The 18,641-nt window shown below is 41.7% G+C and overlaps 1 protein-coding gene across 6 annotated transcripts in view; it reads right to left on the bottom strand.

Annotated features, from left to right (window-relative positions):
* Positions 1-10,514, bottom strand: part of ABCB1 (ATP binding cassette subfamily B member 1) — an 81,359-nt gene extending 70,845 nt beyond the window's left edge. For 3 of the 6 annotated variants that reach the window (XM_053263952.1, XM_053263950.1, XM_053263955.1), the window contains exon 1: positions 10,024-10,512. The gene's annotated coding sequence lies outside the window, so the exon portion shown is untranslated. Of the gene's footprint in view, positions 1-10,023 lie in introns of all 6 variants that reach the window. The other 3 variants (XM_053263953.1, XM_053263954.1, XR_008310225.1) reach the window with 2 other exon arrangements.
* Between the last annotated feature and the right edge of the window lie 8,127 nt (positions 10,515-18,641).

Below are 18,641 nucleotides of genomic sequence, written 5' to 3'. Positions count from 1 at the left end.
GGAGGGTTTTTCCTAGTGTATAAATTAATAACTATATATTACACCATTTTTATTACATAGAACTTGTTTTACAGCTCAATTTAATTTATATCTGCAATTAAGCCGTTTAAATATTATCAACATGCCAGATGTTTATGAAGTAATAAACACTTGAACTTTCAAACAAAAGAAAAGTAAGCCAACTCACATAACCTTTTTATGGGACTAGATAGGTTTCTAGATTTGTTCACGCTTTTAGTTAAAGATAGAAGGAATTATTCTGTTTCCTGAAATCAACAATCTTAGATAAAATGAAAAGGAAGGGATCTTGTTTCCCTATCATTCTTCTGCCACATTTTTCTCCAGAGCTATTCAGTTCACAGAGCTTCTGGCCAAAGACTAGCCCAAAGAATGTTAGGAACAGAGGAAACTGCTTTATCTAGAGTCAGATCATTGGTCCATCTAGCTCAGTATTGTCTACACCAGTATTTCTCAGCATTTTTGGAGTTATAGACCTGTACATTATTCATGTGCCGTTTCCTGGACCAGCAGTTAGTAAAGGGGTCACTCCCCTCAACCCCACTCCCAGGCACCTCCCAAAAAACAATTTCGGGCAGTTCTCAGGAGCTCATTTAGAGGCAGCCCTCTCTGCTGGATAATGTTGATTTCAAGGAAGTGAAATGAATGTTATCCAGCAGCAAGGGCTGCCTGGAAATGAGCTCTGGAGAGCTGTTGGTGGCCCCTGCTGGCCCCAATTTTTTTTTTGTGTGTGGGGAGGTTATTAGTGATGCCTCACAGACTGGTACCCAATGCCACCAGTCCACGGATGGGTGGTTGAGAAACACTGGTCTACACTGTCTGGCACCAGCTCTATATGGAGATTTTAGGTCTATATGAAGATGCAAGGGATTGAACCTGGGCTCTTCTGCATGCAAAGCAGATGCTCTAACACTGACCTATGGCCCCATCTCCAAGGTCCTGCTGGGTTCTAGAGCTCAACGTAAGCAGTTCACTCAACATATGTCTGATTGTTCAATGTAGGCAAATGTTTGGAGGCAACCTGGAAGATTAACTGAAGGAAATCTTCCCAGACTAATGTGCATGGGTTCCTACATCAGCAAAGCAGTGGTCAGAAGGATGAACATATTAAATGGCCTATACCAAGAGTTCCCAACCTGTGGTCCTCCAGATGTTTATTTTATTTTATTTTATTTTATTTATTATGTTTATACACCACCCCATCCAAAGGGCTCTGGGCAGTGCACAATGACAAAAACAAAATCCGCAAATCAGTCATTTTAAAAACAATCAATACAAATGGATCTTTTTTTAAAAAAGTTTAAAAACCATTAACAATTAAAACATTTAACAGTTTAAAAACCCTGGAAGGCCAGGCCAAACAGATAGGTTTTAAGGGCTCTCTTGAAGGCCAACAATGAACACACGCTATGAGTACCCAGAATGTTGGGGGCAATATGCCAAAATCATTGTAAACCGCTTAGAGAACTCCGGCTATAGAGTGGTATATAAATGTAAGTGCTATTGCTATTACTATTGCTATTTCTGCCAGGAGCACATTCCACAGCCCAGGAGCAGAAACAGAGAAGGCCCACCTCTGAGTCGCCACCAGACGTATGGTGGTAGCTGGAGACGGACATCCTTATATGACTTCAATATGCGGTGGAAGGCACTCTCTTAGGTAACCTGGACCTATGTCTAAAGGGATATGCTGTGATTTGATGTCCAAATTGCATTTCCTGCACATCCTTCATGTGTTGCTATCAAGCCAACAATCCTCAGATGGGGAAAAAATAGTGCACCTGCAGCATGGGATGCAGGAGGACCCTAGTACTGAAGAACTACAAGGATTTATTTAAAGAAAAGGTTACAAACAAATATGAAAAAGCCTGCAGCTTAATTTCAACTGGAGCTCATGGCTGAAAAGAGAGATCAAGACAGACAGCCATCTCTGGAGAGACAAAATGGAGACTAACACTGGAAGAACAAAGAGGGAAGGAGTCCATCACACAGCACAGGGAGTCGAAGATGAGTTAGAGCCGGGTGAGTCAGCTCTTGTGGAGGAGGCGCAACCAGTCTCAGCTGTGGAGAGGTGCCGATCCAAGAGACAGCAAGAGCTAAGAAGCTGCATGCATAGAACAGCTTTTGCTGTCAGCAGTTGCTGACTCAGCAACTCTTAATTAACAGCACCGGGGGGCTCAGTCTATTTAAGACTGATTACATAAGAGAATGGCTCTTTCTCTCCACCATTCAATTTTGTTCCAGAGTATAAGGAACAGTCTTTTGGTGTTCAATGCCCTCCTCCTTTAGGAATCTTATGAAATCATTCCCCATGTATTTGTCACCTTTGTCAGTGTGGAGGATCTGTGGCTTTCTCCCAAACTTCTTGCTCACTCTTGCAATATATTCTTTTAGTTTTTCTAGTACTTGTCCCTTTTCACTTAATAGGTATGTATACGTATATCTAGAATAGTCATCAATGAAAGCAGGGGTGTAACTATAATTGGGCAAGGGGAGACAGTTGTCTGGGGGACCACTGCCTTGGGGGGCCCCCCAGAGGCAAGTCACATGGCTGACTCCCCCTGCCGTGCACCTGCCCGAGCTTCCTTCAGTTGTATTCATCCTCCGAAATTGATGTGAGTGTTAAGACCTGGAGCTACCAGAACAGCATGTCTTTCTCTAGTACCATTAAATGACTTGCATCGTCCACAATATACAAAACCTTTAAAAAAATAATTTAGGATGATGTTCTATTGTGGCACATAGGTGTTATAGAAGTATTAACTTGCATAGGTCCACAAACATCACTATGAATCAGATCCAAAGGATGCCGTGTTTCTCTTTCTTTGCATAGAAGAAAAGTAGGCTGTGTTGCCTTTGCTCTTATACAGTGTGCACACTTTGATTCAGTGCTGTAGGGGGCCATTTTTAGACCCTTTAACAAATCCAACTTTTCAGCCTGACATATCATTTTGGCATCTCTATGGCCTAACATTCTGTGCCACAAATTCAGACATCCTTTGTGTGTGCATTCCTTCACAGTTTTGGCCTTTTCAGCCACACATTCTAATTCAAACAATCCATTCTCTTGTAGAACTGCTTTCATAAGCAATTTCTGTTTATGAGTAATGGAACAGTGCCTTCCTTTAAATTTTACTTCGTAAATCCTTTCTGTAGCATATTATACATTTCATTTATGTGCTTGGACAGACTTTCTCCTTCTCTAAATCTTTTAATTGCTCAGTTTTCTTACTACATGCACTTTGGAAACCACAGACTTCTTATAATCCCTTCAGAGTTTTCCACATTCTTTGCATTTTCTTTGTCTCTTAGATGCACTAAGATTGGATCACTCACCACCAAGCCAATCATTCCTTATGCCTTTTCATCTGCTCTGTCCTGTTCTTTCTGCTCCTTTCCTGCATCTGCAGGACACCGAGTGTGCAGAACACTGCCAAGTCCATGACTCTTGAGGAGCATCTCCATCTTGAGAGACCAGAGCTCATACTCAGGACCTTACAACTTTTCAATCATCTGGAATCCTTGTGCTGTCTCCATTTTCAAAGCTTCTCTCTTTGTTTTGCTTTCTATTTAACTCTCTAGTTTCTCTCTTTTATTTACTGGCTTCTGGGCCCATAACCCTTTGTAGGGGAAGAATGGCAGTTCAGTCCCCAAACAGCAGAGCAAAACCAGTTTGGTGAGAAAGCAGCAAAGCAAGAGGTCTTGAGACAGTTCTTTAGTATTGAAGAACTACAAGGATTCATTTAAAGAAAAGGTTACAAACAAATGTGAAAAGGCCTGCAGCTTAATTTCAGCTGTAGCTCATGGCTGAAGAGAGTGACCTAAACAAACAGTAATCTCTGGAGCGGCAAAACGGAAACTAACACTAGAAGAACAAAGAGGGGAGGGAGTCCAGCACTTTTATCCATGGCCTTAAACACACACACCCAGTGGTCACTATGAGACATTGCAGCTGAGAGCTGATGCTTCCAGGGTCCTAGCTCCAACAGAAACTCCTGTAACAAATATCAGAGCAGAGTAAAGTTTTCTTTATTCCTATAATCACTTTGATAAGTTTTTGTTGAGAAGCAGTATATAAAAATTAATTTTTATAATTAAAAATTATAAAAATTAACAGTAAGACAAAGTAGTTGTGGAAATTAGAATTGTTATGGTATTCATGATGTACCACTTCCAGCTCAACAACAATTTTGAGAAAGTAATTGTAGTTGCTTCAGTTAAAATATAGGACATATGGATTCAAGATTGAGCCACAAATTTTCAGATTCTTTTTTTGTAATTAAATGCAAAGGCATATTCAAAAAAAGCAAGACAGATTATAAACATGTTGGGACCTGTTGGTGGTTCAAGCTTCCCCCACTTTTTATTGCTTCATAGAACACTTCAAGTTTTGTAGTGTTATCTACATGATCTTTCTTCATAAGGTTGCCTTATGCCAAAAACAGATTATTGGCATTACTGTGCAATAAGTGATGGCATAAGAAAGAAATATTGCTTGGATTGTTGAGACATATTCAAGAACAGGATGATAATTCAATTAAGTTTAAATTCATTTTGTTTAATCTAGATTTATCCGTCTATGTATACTACATAGAGGGGAAAGTCTGTGCAAATAAACATGGCAAATAATAAAATGCTCTTATTTCTTTGATTTTATTACCATAGCTATTCTGTAAAGTATTCCAGAATTAATGTCATATATTCATATATGAATATGACAATTAATTACAATAAACTAATGTTCATTTTATTTTGATAATGTTTTATCTGTTTTTATGCAGATACTAACATGATTCTTGTGACAATTGCATATTTTCAGTGCTAATTGTTTTTATTCTGTTGTAAACTGCCCTGAGCCATTTTGGAAGGGTGGTATATAAATAAAATAAAATAAAATAAAATAAAATAATTACATATTCAGTTATATCATAAGGTAAAACTTATTAAAATGTCATATAATAAGATTAAGAGGAATGCTGCTTTTACATTCTGTGCCATGGGAATCTGCTGTTTGAAAAACATAAGCATGGAGAACTGTGGTAGCAAGCATGAATTGTCTCCTTTGCTAAGCAGGATCTGCCCTGATTTGCATTTGAATGGGAGACTACACATGTGAGCAATGTAAGATATTCCCCTCAGGGGATGGGGCCACTCTGGGGAATGTTCCCAGGTTCCCTCCCTAGCATCTCCAAGATAGGGCTGAGGGAGGCTCCTGCCTGCAACCTTGGAGAAGCTGCTCCCAGTCCATATTGATAATACTGAGCTAGATGGACCAATGGTCTGATTTGGTATTATTTAGGCAGCTTCCTATGCTCCTATCCCTTGAAAATCATTGCTGGTCCTGAGGAAGAATGAGCGGGGGGGGGGGGAGGGAATTACCCTCACTCAACAAGTAGCTCGCCCCTTCCCCTGGCTCTTGCCCATTGATGGACCCTTGTAGTTAGTTGATGAGAAAGCGCTTTTCACATACTAAGAACATTTTTCTTACAATTTATGTATAGAGATATAGATAGAGTATCAACATAAAGAGCTGCTCGCCATAGTCCGGTGACAGAGAAAACTAACATAGCAATAGCAATAGCACTTACATTTATATACCGCTCTATAGCCAGAGCTCTCTAAGCGGTTTACAATGATTTAGCATATTGCCCCCAACATTCTGGGTACTCATTTTACCGACCTCGGAAGGATGGAAGGCTGAGTCAACCTTGAGCCCCTGGTCAGGATCGAACTTGTAACCTTCTGGTTACAGGGCAGCAGTTTTACCACTGCGCCACCAGGGGCTCTTTCACATCTAGCGAGCAAAATGCCTTGCAGGAGATGGTAGCAGGCACACATGTGTGCTGCTGCTGTTTTCTGATTGGCTCTTTAGATCCTTGGCACACAGTTTGTTTCTGCTGGTACTGCAAGAGGCAGGGGCTGGAGCTGGAATTGTGGAGGAGGAGGAGGTGGCAGCATCAGCAGCTGAATGCTATGTAGACATGGGCAGCAGGAGTATGGCGAAACTGGGTTCAGGGGTGCACCTAAGTAATTTTGGCACCCAGACCGCCCCCACTGCAAGCCCCTCACCATGGCATGAGGTCCCGTGAAACCAACTGGGGGGGGGGGAGACTGTGACATTGCCATACTTCCATGTTTTTTAAAAATTACAGCCGCCAAATGACATCATGAGCTTGCAACGATCTCTCTCAACTGCGTAGGCACACCCCGCAGTTGCTCAGTCTGTCATCGCCGGGGGCGGCGGGGAGGACTGCTCCGCTCACCCCCCAGCAGCCACCCTTCGGCCAAGCAGCAGCTGTAATTAAAAAATAAACATAGTGGTATGGTGTGGCAGGGTGGGTGTGGGGTGACTGCCGGAGGCCATCCCCCGGCAATTTAGAGGCCCTCCCGGACCTTGGAGGACATGGACTGGGGCCACAAGGTCTGGGGGTTAGAGTGCCTCTAACTGCATTAGAGAAGCACAGTGATGTTGGGAGAGCATGGCTCTGGCAGGGGGATGTGGGGTGAGTGAACATAACACAGGTGAATCGGGGGCCCATGATGGCACTCAACACCCCTGGGGGCCTGTGTTCAAGGAACCTGGTGGAACACTGCTAACTCCAACCCTGGGTCTTATTTCATGTTTAAGTTCCCCAGCCCCAAGGGTTTTTTTTGCGTGGGGTGGGGAGCACCGACATTAAGTTCTGGCTCCTTTTCATTCAGCCCTAAAACTTTATGATGGATTTTATTGAATGAATTTTATTTTATTGAGGCAGAGCCCTTCAGTTTTGCACAACTGCTACGGAGTGGGCTAAGGCATGTTTCTTCTGTTAAGTCTTATTATGGCTCTCTGGATTTCCAGTGTGTTCCCACAAAGCCGGGGGGTTGCGAGGAAAGTCCCTTAGAATGTGTCCACCAGCACCCGGGAAGGCAGTACTTCATGACACCAAGAGATTAACTGTGTCAAAACCCTTCCGAAACTAAATGGGGTTACCTGACTGGCAAGGGCACCACAGAGTCTCAGCATTTTCTTCTGTTAGACACCTTTTCCCCTCAGAAGCAGATGGGGTTGTTCAGACTGAGAAATTCACCACTCTTTTTGCTGAAGACCCCCTCCTTGCCCCTGAGTTCCATTAGCTCTGCTGCCCACCTGCTTGCCTTAACAACCTGAGCTCAAGGGCATTCTGTTGCATTTCTGGTGTGGGCTGGGGTTTGACCTTATTAGGGCTTTCCCCCCCTTCAGATTTTTGTGAAACCACTGTTCCTCACAACATATGGATATATGTGCTTTGCATTACCTCTGTAATTTATCTGTTTCCTTACCAGATAGAGATGTAAAGCTGGAACTAAAACAACTAAGTCTCTCTCGGAATCAGAACATTATGTGAAGAATTACTGTCTTGATACCACTATCAGCGGAAGTGTGTGGGAAGAAGATAATCTAAAGAAAGATAAATTTCACTCCCCCGCCCCCTATAATGAGAGAGTTCCTGGGCCCTAATCCCAGATGTATTCAGAGAAGGAAAAGCACTCTGCACGTGCTCAGAAGATTATACAGCATAGCTCTGTGCTTAAAAATTATACTTGGGGCTGACTATGGTCATATTAAGGTGCATAACTGCTATCACCACTGCTACTGTTTCAGCTTAGAGCATCATTATTGTTGCCTAGCAATGGCTATGTTAAAGGGGTAGCCCCAAAATCTTTGGGTGCCTGAGGCAGAGTGCCAAATGCTGCACCAACTCATCTGGTGGTGTGTGGCAGTGCCAAATGTCAGCCCTCTTCATGCAAACATGAAGAGTCACTCCTTCTTCCACACAGATTGGAAAAGAAGGGAGGATGGAACGGAAGAGGAAGGAAGAGGAGAGTGCTGGGCGAGATAATCTCCCCTTGCATTCCACCCCTCCTCTTTTTCAAATCCTGTGAGGTGCAGTGGAGGATGGCTGCCCCCTATAATCTACCACTTGAGGTGCCTGCCTTGTCTATTAAGAAAGTCTTTGGGAATCAGAAAAAAAGATGACTAACTTCACGCTTGATTATAGTAGTGATAAAAGTCTGTGAAAATTTTATACCAAAACAAAAAAGGAGTTTATCTTACTACAAGATAGAAATCTGTACTAGAAAGAGAATGGAAAGGATGACCAAACAAATTACTCTGGTAAGAACTAATCTGCCTACTTTCCTTTCACTATAGTCTTAATTGATAATTAACATCCTCACAAGTTAGCCCACTTGCACCTCAAGCATTCATGCATCTGCTCTCTTGAATCAAGGTGGATGACATCATTACAAACTACCCCATTGAGGTGTCCTACAACTGTACCAGGCTTGGTTCATATAGGTCCAGGCATTGTGAAGTTGATAGGTGGGGACATACACATACACATACACATACACACGGACACACAGGCCGGGACATGTACAAAGAATGCTAAGTGATCTCATAAGCTTGTTTTCCTTAAGGAAAGTAGGCTAAAAAAGAAAAGAAAAATCAATGCTTTTTACTACTTTTCTGACTAGTCAAAGTGTAGTTACTCGATAACTTTGTTATCTCATAGCCAGTGTTTTTCCCCAAACAACTAAAATGATTCAGTTCACTTGGAAACCTTATGGACTTGACCTATACACTGTACACTAACCTTTGATCAGGAAGGTAATAAATACCCTCTATATGATATGCTTTTGTAAATGAGAAATCAGACCTATATGAAGTCTTTTATCAACAACATTTTAAATAACTTATTCCAAATGTCTGCAAGAGACCACTACTTTCGGTCACATTGATTGCTAAGATTCATCAAGAACAGTATCATCTGTATACCATATTAGGGCAATGGAGACTTGCAGAAAGGTTACAGCATTTCAGAGACTATTAAAAAAAAAATCATTTTTTTCCCATGAAGGCTTGCCAAACCCTCAGTCACGATGAGATGATGACTCCATCTTTGGTGAGAGGTGAGGCTAATAGAAGAGCATCGTTCATGACTCAGAATGAGGTAATAAACAGAGATGGTATAATTCTGGACAATACTGCTTCAGATAAGAGGACATTTTAAAAAATGTTTTCTCACATGTAATAAACTAGATCTTTTTTTTTTTTTTAAGGATCTAATACACAATGGAATCATGCCCCCAGATCTCACCTCATTCCCAGAACTGTGGACAGAGGACATTTACTGCACATACGTTCTATTCACAGCTTTAGGTGGATACAGGGGGGCTGGATTTGGGATCACAAGTGTAATTCCTTTCCCTCTCCTTCTCCATGTATCCGTATTCCTATGTATATTGTCTGAATAGGACTCCTAATTCCTTTTCCTTAAGGCTCTTTCATTTGCCTTTCTTAATAACAGTCTTGCTGGATCAGACTCATGACCTGCCTAGTCCGGCATCCTGTTTCACACCATGGCACAGCCCACCAGATGCTTTGGGAAGCCGGGAGCCACACTACCAAGAGATGAAGGTATGCTCCATCTCCTGTGGCCACTCCTCTGCAACTGGTATTTGGAGGCATCCTGCCTCAGAACATATACCTTATAACTATCAGGACTAGTCACCTTTGACAGACCTGTCTTCCATGAATTTGTCTAAGCCACACTTAAAGCCATCCAAGCTGGTGGTCATCACCATATCCTGTAGCTGTGGCTATAATTCCATAGATGAATTATGCACTGTGTGTGAAAAAGTATTTCCTTTTGTCAGTCCTAAGTTTCCTGGCAATCAGTTTCATGGGATGACCCCTGGTTCTAGTGTTCCTCTTTTATTTTAAATATTCACATCCTCCCCCAACAGTACGATACTGTTCTGGGCAGCTCACAAAGATAACACAAAATTAGTAAAAATTAGCTTAAAAATACAGTTAAGTACCAGTTAATATCAAATTTACAGATTAAAAACTTACTGGAACAAAGAATAAAAATTTAGAAAACCTAACTAAAAAGGTGAGTTTTTCAATTGTTTCTTTAAAACACAGAGAGAAGGAACATTCCTCTGGTTCTCATTTTTTCAGGCAATTATCTACTATACCTTGTCCTAGGATTGCTGCCTTTTTGTTGAACTTTCATCATTTCCTGGCATGGAGATAACATGAGGAAAACATGTCACCTGCTCCATTTCTGTGTCACAGGCTGCTATTAAAGGCATAGGAACCAGTCCAATTAAAAATAGTGTCAGTCCTACTCTAATTACCTTCCTTCAGCTCTCTATTCCTTAGCTTCTATTTGCTGTGCTTTGCTGGGAAGCAATCCAACCCAGACATTCCTTCCACTTTCTCTAGTGAAGGGTTATGTTTAGAATTCAGTGTCTCATTCCCTCCTCTTGGGCTCTCTGGCCATGTAGAGATTTCTTCATCCAGCTCTTGAAAGGATCTTCTGCACATCTAATAGTTGTATAAATGGGGAATTTCTCCAGGTTCTGTTCTCTTCATCATAGTACTGCAATGATGGGAAAAGTCACACCTGGCAGAATTTTCTCTTTTGTGGAACACCTGACAAGCCAATGTCCCTGGCTTTTCAAAGTACAATACTACATGTTAGGCAACCTGGGCTCTCCAGTAGAAATTTATTATAGCTGGGGGTGGAGTAAGTTGTAGATCAGCAACAGCTGTAGGTTGTCTGCCTCTGCTCTATGATGCTCTTGCCTGTTTTCCTCTGACCTACCATCAGATAAAAGCATTTAGTATCCCGAGGGTAGGCCTCATGCCTTACATAATGCACCCCTTTGGCCTCTCAATTCTCAAGCTTCCATTATTCTATGTTTCCTCAGACCCAGCTTCTCAGGTCGTGTTGTTCCCATCTCAGGAGTTCTCATCCTTTAGCCAATAGCCATCCTGTCTTTTAACCTGCTTACACAACATTCCTGTCTCTTCATCCCTTATCCTGCCAACAGCATAGAAACTCCTGTATTATTATTGTACTCTTGTTGGCCGATGCCATAAAGTTTATTAGCCTCTACAAAGAATCAGGTGATTAACCTTTTCTTTCTCTCTCTCTTCTCCCTCGCTCATTATCTCTCTGCTAGTCATGGAACAGAGCAGGGTTTCTTAACCTTGGGCCCCCAGATGTTCTTGGACTACAACTCCCATCATCCTCAGACACAAAGTCCATATCTGGGGATGATGGGAGTTGTAGTTGAACAACACCTGGGGGCCCAAGGTTAAGAAACCCTGGAACAGAGTGTTATCATGTCTAAGGAATTTAACAGCTGGGGAACGGAGGAGGTTTTCAACTGTGTTCATTTGTTTATTTAACTGAGGATGCTCTGTTACACCAAAATATCTTATGTTTTTATGTTTACCAGCTTTTAGTTTTCCTTTTTCTTTTGCACAACAAGTGGTCTTTTTGTTGATAGTTGGAGTTCATATGCACATGCATCACCGACACATTGACTTATCTTGTATTATAGCTTCTTTAGGGTGCAGCGGGGAATGACTTGACTAGCAAGTCAGAGGCTGCCAGTTTGTATCCCCGCTGTTATGTTTCCCAGACTATGGGAAACACCTATATCGGGCAGCAGCAATACAGGAAGATGCTGAAAGGCATCATCTCATACAGTACGGGAGATGGCAATGGTAAACCTCTCCTATATTCTACCAAAGAAAACCACAGGGCTCTGTGGTTGCCAGGAGTCGACACCGACTCAACGGCACACTTTACCTTTACTTTAGTCTAGCCATCTTTCCCCCCTAACCACTCCTTTTCTAAATGCCCTCTTTCTTCTGTCTTCCTTCACATATCAGTCTCATATGTCTCTCCTTTCCTTTGGCTTATGCCTCTCAGTATATTGCCAGCTGTCCCACATTCCTTCCTAAGCCTGTTTCCCTTAGCATCCCTAAATAACTCCTGTTGGAACAGCAAGAACAGGAAATTATTTCCACTCGGAAAGCAAAGGGTTATCCATTACCTTGCATATAGTTAAGTCCTGGAGAGAGGGAGGGATGTTGCTTAGATACGGGAGATAAATTAATGGTGATGCATTACAGACTCTTCTCTCTGCAGCATATTGCTCAGTTCCAACCTCTGCTAAGTTTTCTGTTCTTATGTAAGCTTTAAAGTAAAGTTTAATTACAGTTTTCTTACTTGTGATCCAGTCTGAATTATTCAAAAGCTAGCACAGGGATAGGCAACAACTTTGACTCTCCAGCTGTTGTTGAACTACAACTCCCATCACCCCCAGTCACAATTTACTGTTAAGTTTAGCATACAACAGTATCACTTTTTTTCTTTATATACTTCAGACACATCTAGCACACATGTACAGAAATCTGTTTTCTTTATTCCTTTAATTGGTTTGTATTTCGAGTTTTTGTTAGTTATCTTTGGGACCTTTATTTGGACTGAAAGAGAATATAACTGGATGGATAAATAAATAGATAGATAGATAGATAGATATATTTCAAAGTGAATTGATCACCATTTGTACCTTTTAGCAGCTGGTAACTAGTCAAAAGTGAACCATGTTGGAAACTATATACTTTCAGTGAAATGGAAACACAGAAAGAAAATACCTAAAAAACCTATTTCATTAAATGTGTATTCTCCCACTGGGAAATGTTTGCACAGGTATACAAAGAGATTACAAAAAAGTTCATTTGTTTCTGTAAGTTTCCAATATGAAAGTCATTGCATGAGTGATGCATCTGATTTGCACACTTTTCATGTCACATCCAAAGAGGAAAGTTGCTCCTCTCTTCTTTGGAGAGATACATGGACTGTACTCATATCTGATGCTCATAAAACTCATCAGAGGATAAAACAGCAACTTTCTTTGTGGATTTCATAGAAATCTGAAATGTAGATGTGCACATTATCCATGCACATCATCCATTCCGGGCTGGCTCATAATTCCCAAAGCCATTCTTTGTTAAACATGATGCTTGTTTTTGGAAGGTATCTGTGGGACTGAATCTGTTTAAATTCAAGTATACCTTAAGCTGTGCAGCGGGGAAATGCTTGACTAACAAGCAGAAGGTTGCCAGTTCAAATCCTTGCTGGTACTATATTGGGCAGCAGCAATATAGGAAGATGCTGAAAGGCATCATCTCACACTGCACGGGAGGAGGCAATGGTAAACTCCTCCTCTATTCTACCAAAGAAAACCACAGCGCTCTGTGGGCACCAGGAGTCAAAATCGACTTGGCAGTACACTTTACCTTTACTTCAGTTAAACTGGATGTGTGAACTGGTCTTTTATTTGTTTGTTTGTTTGTTTGTCTGATTGATTTCTATACTGCCCTTCCAAAAATAGCTCAGGGCGGTTTACACAGAGAAACAACAAATAAATAAGATGTATCCCTGTCCCCAAAGTGCTCACAATCTAAAAAGAAACATAAAATAGACACCAGCAACAGTCACTGGAGCTACTGTGCTGGGGTGGATAGGGCCAGTTACTCTCCCCCTACTAAATAAAGAGAACCACCACATTAAAAGGCGACTCTTTGCCAAGTTAGCAGGGGTATTATGCATAGTGTATCATTTACAGCGCACAACTATATTTCTAACCCAACCCTCTCATAACACCAAAAACAGGACATCCCACACAACTCAGGATGTCTGGTAATTCTTTGTACAACCATCAAAAACTGTTTCCTGCCACTAAGAAATTCTGTGATGTCTTAGGCTTTGAACCTACTGCTAAAGAAATGAACCATTGTTATCTGGAAACACTATACACACCAGTCTGTCTGTGTAACCTGCTGTGATTAGGAAGTTTTGTGTATGTTCAAATGAGCCTTGCAGAAAGCTTGCTGATAAGCACTTAATAGGTCTGCTATGGGAACTATCAGAAAACTTGAAAGGATGGGAGGAGATACCCATCTGATATTTGGAGTTGACAGCACCAATACCTCCAACAGAGTATGACCTTTCTGTAGGTAGGTCTGTTCATGTTTTCTCTTGTCTCCTAACCATTACATGAAAAGGGAACACCCCCCATACACATAATATCTGATTCTTAATTATGTTAACACATCAACAAATGATTTAAGATTATCTGTTCTAGCCAAGATTTCAATTAAGTTCTGAAATTTAAAGGGGCCTGTTCTTACTTCCTCTTTTGCTCTGGCACACACACACTTTATGATTAGCTTGTTCTGCTTTTTCCTAGGGTTTGGCCTCAGCCTGTATGAGCATTCAGTAATTACATTGATTATGCCAGTTTCTCAGAAGGTGCTGCAACCAACCAACAATTAAAAAAAAGGGGTCTCAGGATGGAGCTCTTTCTACCAGGAAACCGTGTTTAGGTGGATGTTGATATATCCAGACTTGTCTCCTAGCTCAGCCAGTTTCTTTCTCTCTTGAGCCTTCATTTCTTTCTTTAATTCCATTACCAGGTTTGTCTCTCATTTACTTGCTTTATCATAGCTGATAAAGTTCTGATTCCAGATATCTGCTACTTGTTGGCTTGACTGAATATTATTAAATGGCTGTGAGGCTCTCTTTTGTCTTCTGTATTTTATTCCATTGATTGCTAAGATCTGATGATAATGGCATCTTGACTATTCTCCAGACTTGGGCGATGCACCCAATGTTTCAATGATGTTTCCTTCAAAGGGGGCTTCTTGTGCATTGCCAATTCCATCAATTTAAAACCACTTGCAGGGTTACCAAGACACAGCCTGGAGATTATGAATGTCTTTGCTGCTACAAAGCTGTTAAAAGGCATGCAGGTACAACTTAGGAAAAGTTCATACTTCTCTCCTCATATGTGGAACCTTCCCTCTCATCTGCAATAGCTCACAGGACTCTGCAATAAAACAGCAAAACATAGGTGGGGGAAGCCATGGCTGGAGGACTTCTTGCTCCTGTGCAATTGTTAAAGTGCCATGCATAGCACAGCAGTCCTATAAGTGAAGCACTAGTACTGCAAAAATGTAACTTAAAAACTGTGCTACTCCTTCAAGCTGATATCTTGAAGTTATAGCATTTTTAAAGCTTGTTTCTATGGATGTGGCAAGAAAATACTTTCATTTCAAAATAAGATTAAAATTAGATTGTTCCTGACAACTGACTTTTAACATCCTCGTTGCACTAGTTTCCTAATGGATGCATGATGACAGCAGAAGCAGCTGTCATTATATATAATAATATCAAAATGAACTATGTTGATTGGAGAGGCCTAGCTTACTTCCACATGACTTGCAAAAAACATTGTGACCACCAGAGGAAACTCTTGCACGAGCATTTTTTCTGTTCAGTAATGCAGAGTTTTTAAACTGCACCACAATGAGCATCTCTAAATGAGTGAAAAATCTGTCTGGTCCCCCTCATGGGTAACCAAGGCAGGACAAATATAAATCAGTTGGTCTTATTCATGTCTGAGGTCAGGGAAATCAAAGAAAAGGGAAAGAAAAGAAAAATCAAATCAAAGAAAAGGTCAGGGTTTCGAGTCTAGTGAGAAAACATCAGGGAAGAAAATGCATTCAAAGATAATAATGAATTTCAGCACTGGACTCCAGTACCATCATCTAACATAACTGAACAGATAACTCATAATGGAATGACTCGGAGAGTGGTTTGCCAACTCTTCTTTTCCAGGCCACTCAAGAAATACACAAAAACATGGGCTAGTTGATTAGCACAAAGAATCCAGTTCCCTATCACAGCCACAGAATCTTGTTTATTTATTAAATGTATATCCCACTCTTCCTCCAAGGAGCTCAGAGCAGTGTACATGGATATGTTTAGCCTCACAACATCCCTGCAAAGTAGGTTAAGCTTAGAGAGAAGTGACAGGCCCCAAGTCACCCAGTGAGTTCCATGGCTGAATGGGAATTTGAATCCAGGTCTCCCCCAGTCCAATACTCTAATCATTACACTATAATTCTATAGAATTCTATTGAACTACTACAAATAATTCTTTAGGGAGGCACTTCAAGAACTGTGGCCTGATGAACAAGATACTTAAAATTGGGAGCAAGTGAGCAAGGAACCTTATGTCAACCAGTGTTTCAATATACTGGAACCAAGCTTAGGGTTCAATCCTGTTTACTTGAAAACTGCTCCATTGAACTTACTTCCAGGGACACATGCTTGGAATCTGGTTGTAAACACAGATACTACCATAATGTGTCAATCTCTAGTAATCACTGAGACTTCTAACCTTTTGTTTTTGTCACAATATATTGCAAATTTCCTTGCTTGTACACTCTAGCTGTAGTTCATCTTTATCTGGATATTATTTATGTATTTAGAATATTTATATACTGCTTTTAAACACAAAGTTCACAAAGCATATCCCTGCAACCATGAGGGAGGGGGTCCTCTGCTGGCTGGGACACAGCCCGCTTTTCACTTTCCCCTCCTGCCACCCTGACTAAGTGGCGAGCTGCTGGCTCCTGATCAGAGTGTGAAGAGTGTGTGATATTCTTTGCATAGGAGCTAGAGAAAGGGTATGCTGAGAATACTTTGTTTTTCACTCTATTAATACAGTTCTTCTGCAGTACAGACACAGGCATGGTGGGGGAGAAGGAGGCAGGGATCTTCTCTTCTTGTCACAGGGCCTACTTTAGCCATGTTGTGCCTCTCAATGGAGGCATGTTTCTCTGAAACCCGTGGAACTTAATGGCATTGGCATTAACTCTGTTCAAAATTACCATTAGAGGTTGTAGTGATCAGCCTCCCCTCCCGCTAAAGAGATTGAACCCTTGTCTTGACTGACATGCTGGTGAACTCCAGGGCAGCCAATCAGTATACCTGGTGAGTGGGACCTAGAGAGTGATTGTGCGGAATTCTGGGAACAAGAAAGGGATTCTTTGTTGGAGAGAAGTGCGTGCAGAAAGGCTTAGTGAGGGGCAATGGAGTTTCATGGTCGAAGCCAGCATGGAGGTTTCTCTCATGGAATAACTCGGCAGATCCTTAAAAGAAAGGATTGCAGGAAGCTTGGTTATCCTCAGAAATTGGGTGAGTTCATGGAAAAAGGAATTCAGCATAGGGAATAGTTTGTTATATTTCTCTTTGTGTGTGTGTTTTGCATATTCCTGATACTGTTTTATTATAGTTTACCTGCAATGTAATTGAAATAAGAATCACTAGCCTACACCCATCCTACCTAAGGTGTTACAAAAGCCTCTATAAAAATTTAAAGGTGCCTAAGACAACCTATTTTTGCAATCTACTAAGTATTCTTAACTGTATCTAAGAAAGCTAGAAAGCCTCAGACAAAAGCAGTCTGCAGTAACTGAATAAAACTGTTTTTTAAAAAGTCTTTTCTTTTTTATAAGCCTCCCCGAGTTGGTTTTTAACTCAGGAAAAGGAAAGGGCCAAAGGGGGATTTTCACTGGTGCAAACGTCCTCATAGTTCAGCAGCTATCAGTTTTCTCATCCTGTGTAAGCTTACACGTGGAAGATTTTTTTGTATTTGCTCCTCTACTTTTTTTGATGCCTCCCCTCACCCCACTACAAACTTTTAGCCTAGTTAAGGGCTTGAACCACTGGCCATCTAAATCAACTGATACATTTTTATTGCTGTTGCCATAGGCCATATAGGAATGCTGTTCTGAACTGGACAGAAATCTTCTATTTAAAACAAATACTCACTAAGGCTGTCCACATGAGCAGTGTGGAGAGGCTAAGAGTGCTCTGCAGGGACCTGCTCTCCCCGCAGATGAGCAGGCAGCTCACCCTGGGTGGCCAGATTGGCTGCCCACATGATTACTGGCTCCATCACGGAGCCAGTTGGGGCAGCGGGAATTGGGGGCCACTTGGCCCCTGGAAGTCTCAGAATGCCCCATGCTAGTGCGTTCTGGGGAGCCCCCTGATTCTGGTAGGCTTGTTGTAGCCTCCTGGTTGGGGGTCTCCTCATAGATGCCGATCAAAACAATGGGGTTAGCAGAGCACTCCTTTAAGAATGGGGGGAATTAAGTGGGCTTGCTGGTGGGAGCTGCTGTGCATGTGAATAGCCCCCCTCATTGATACACTATAAAGCCTTGCTTTTTCTTAGCCAAGCAAAGCAAGGCTCCATATCAAGATTCTAAGCTACACAAGCACATTATTTAACTAAAGGAGGCCATCTTGTGGCAATGAAAAGGAATGAACACAAAGTACATTATTGTGTTAACTGCAAGACAACAAAACAAAACAATACACCTCTTGAAGTGGCTATTTTGCTCTCTAAGGAGCTATTTGCTGCAAATAGCCACTTTGGAGGCTGGCTTCTTCGATGATGTGATCTTTGGTGGAAAGACAAAGGGGAAGACAAAGGGGCAAAGTAGGGGACAAAGTATTACATTATCCATCCTCATGTGCCTATGATCCCAAATCACATTGCCCTTCCCCCATGACAACTCTTTTTTTGGGGGGGGGGAGGAAGAGCGAATTCCCATTTTAAGTCCAACTGTTGATGACAGGCTTAATGTAACCAGTTGTTTGGCCCCAAGGTTGTAGTCCTTTGCACACTTACTTGGGTGTATACTTTAGAGAGAGGAGAGAGAGAGGAGAGCTGGTCTTGTGGTAGCAAGCGTGACTTATCCCCTTAGCTAATCAGGGTCCACCTTGGTTGCATATGAATGGGAGACTAGAAGTGTGAGCACTGTAAGATATTCCCCTCAGGGGATGGAGCCACTCTGGGAAGAGCATCTAGGCTCCAAGTTCCTTCCCTGGCTTCTCCAAGATGGGGCTGAGAGAGATTCCTGCCTGAAACCTTGGAGT

Source organism: Hemicordylus capensis, chromosome 6 (genome assembly GCF_027244095.1).
Source record: "Hemicordylus capensis ecotype Gifberg chromosome 6, rHemCap1.1.pri, whole genome shotgun sequence".
NCBI classification, from domain to species: domain Eukaryota; kingdom Metazoa; phylum Chordata; class Lepidosauria; order Squamata; family Cordylidae; genus Hemicordylus; species Hemicordylus capensis.
Note: the sequence above shows the minus strand (reverse complement) of the source record. Positions and strands in the feature narration are given on the sequence as shown.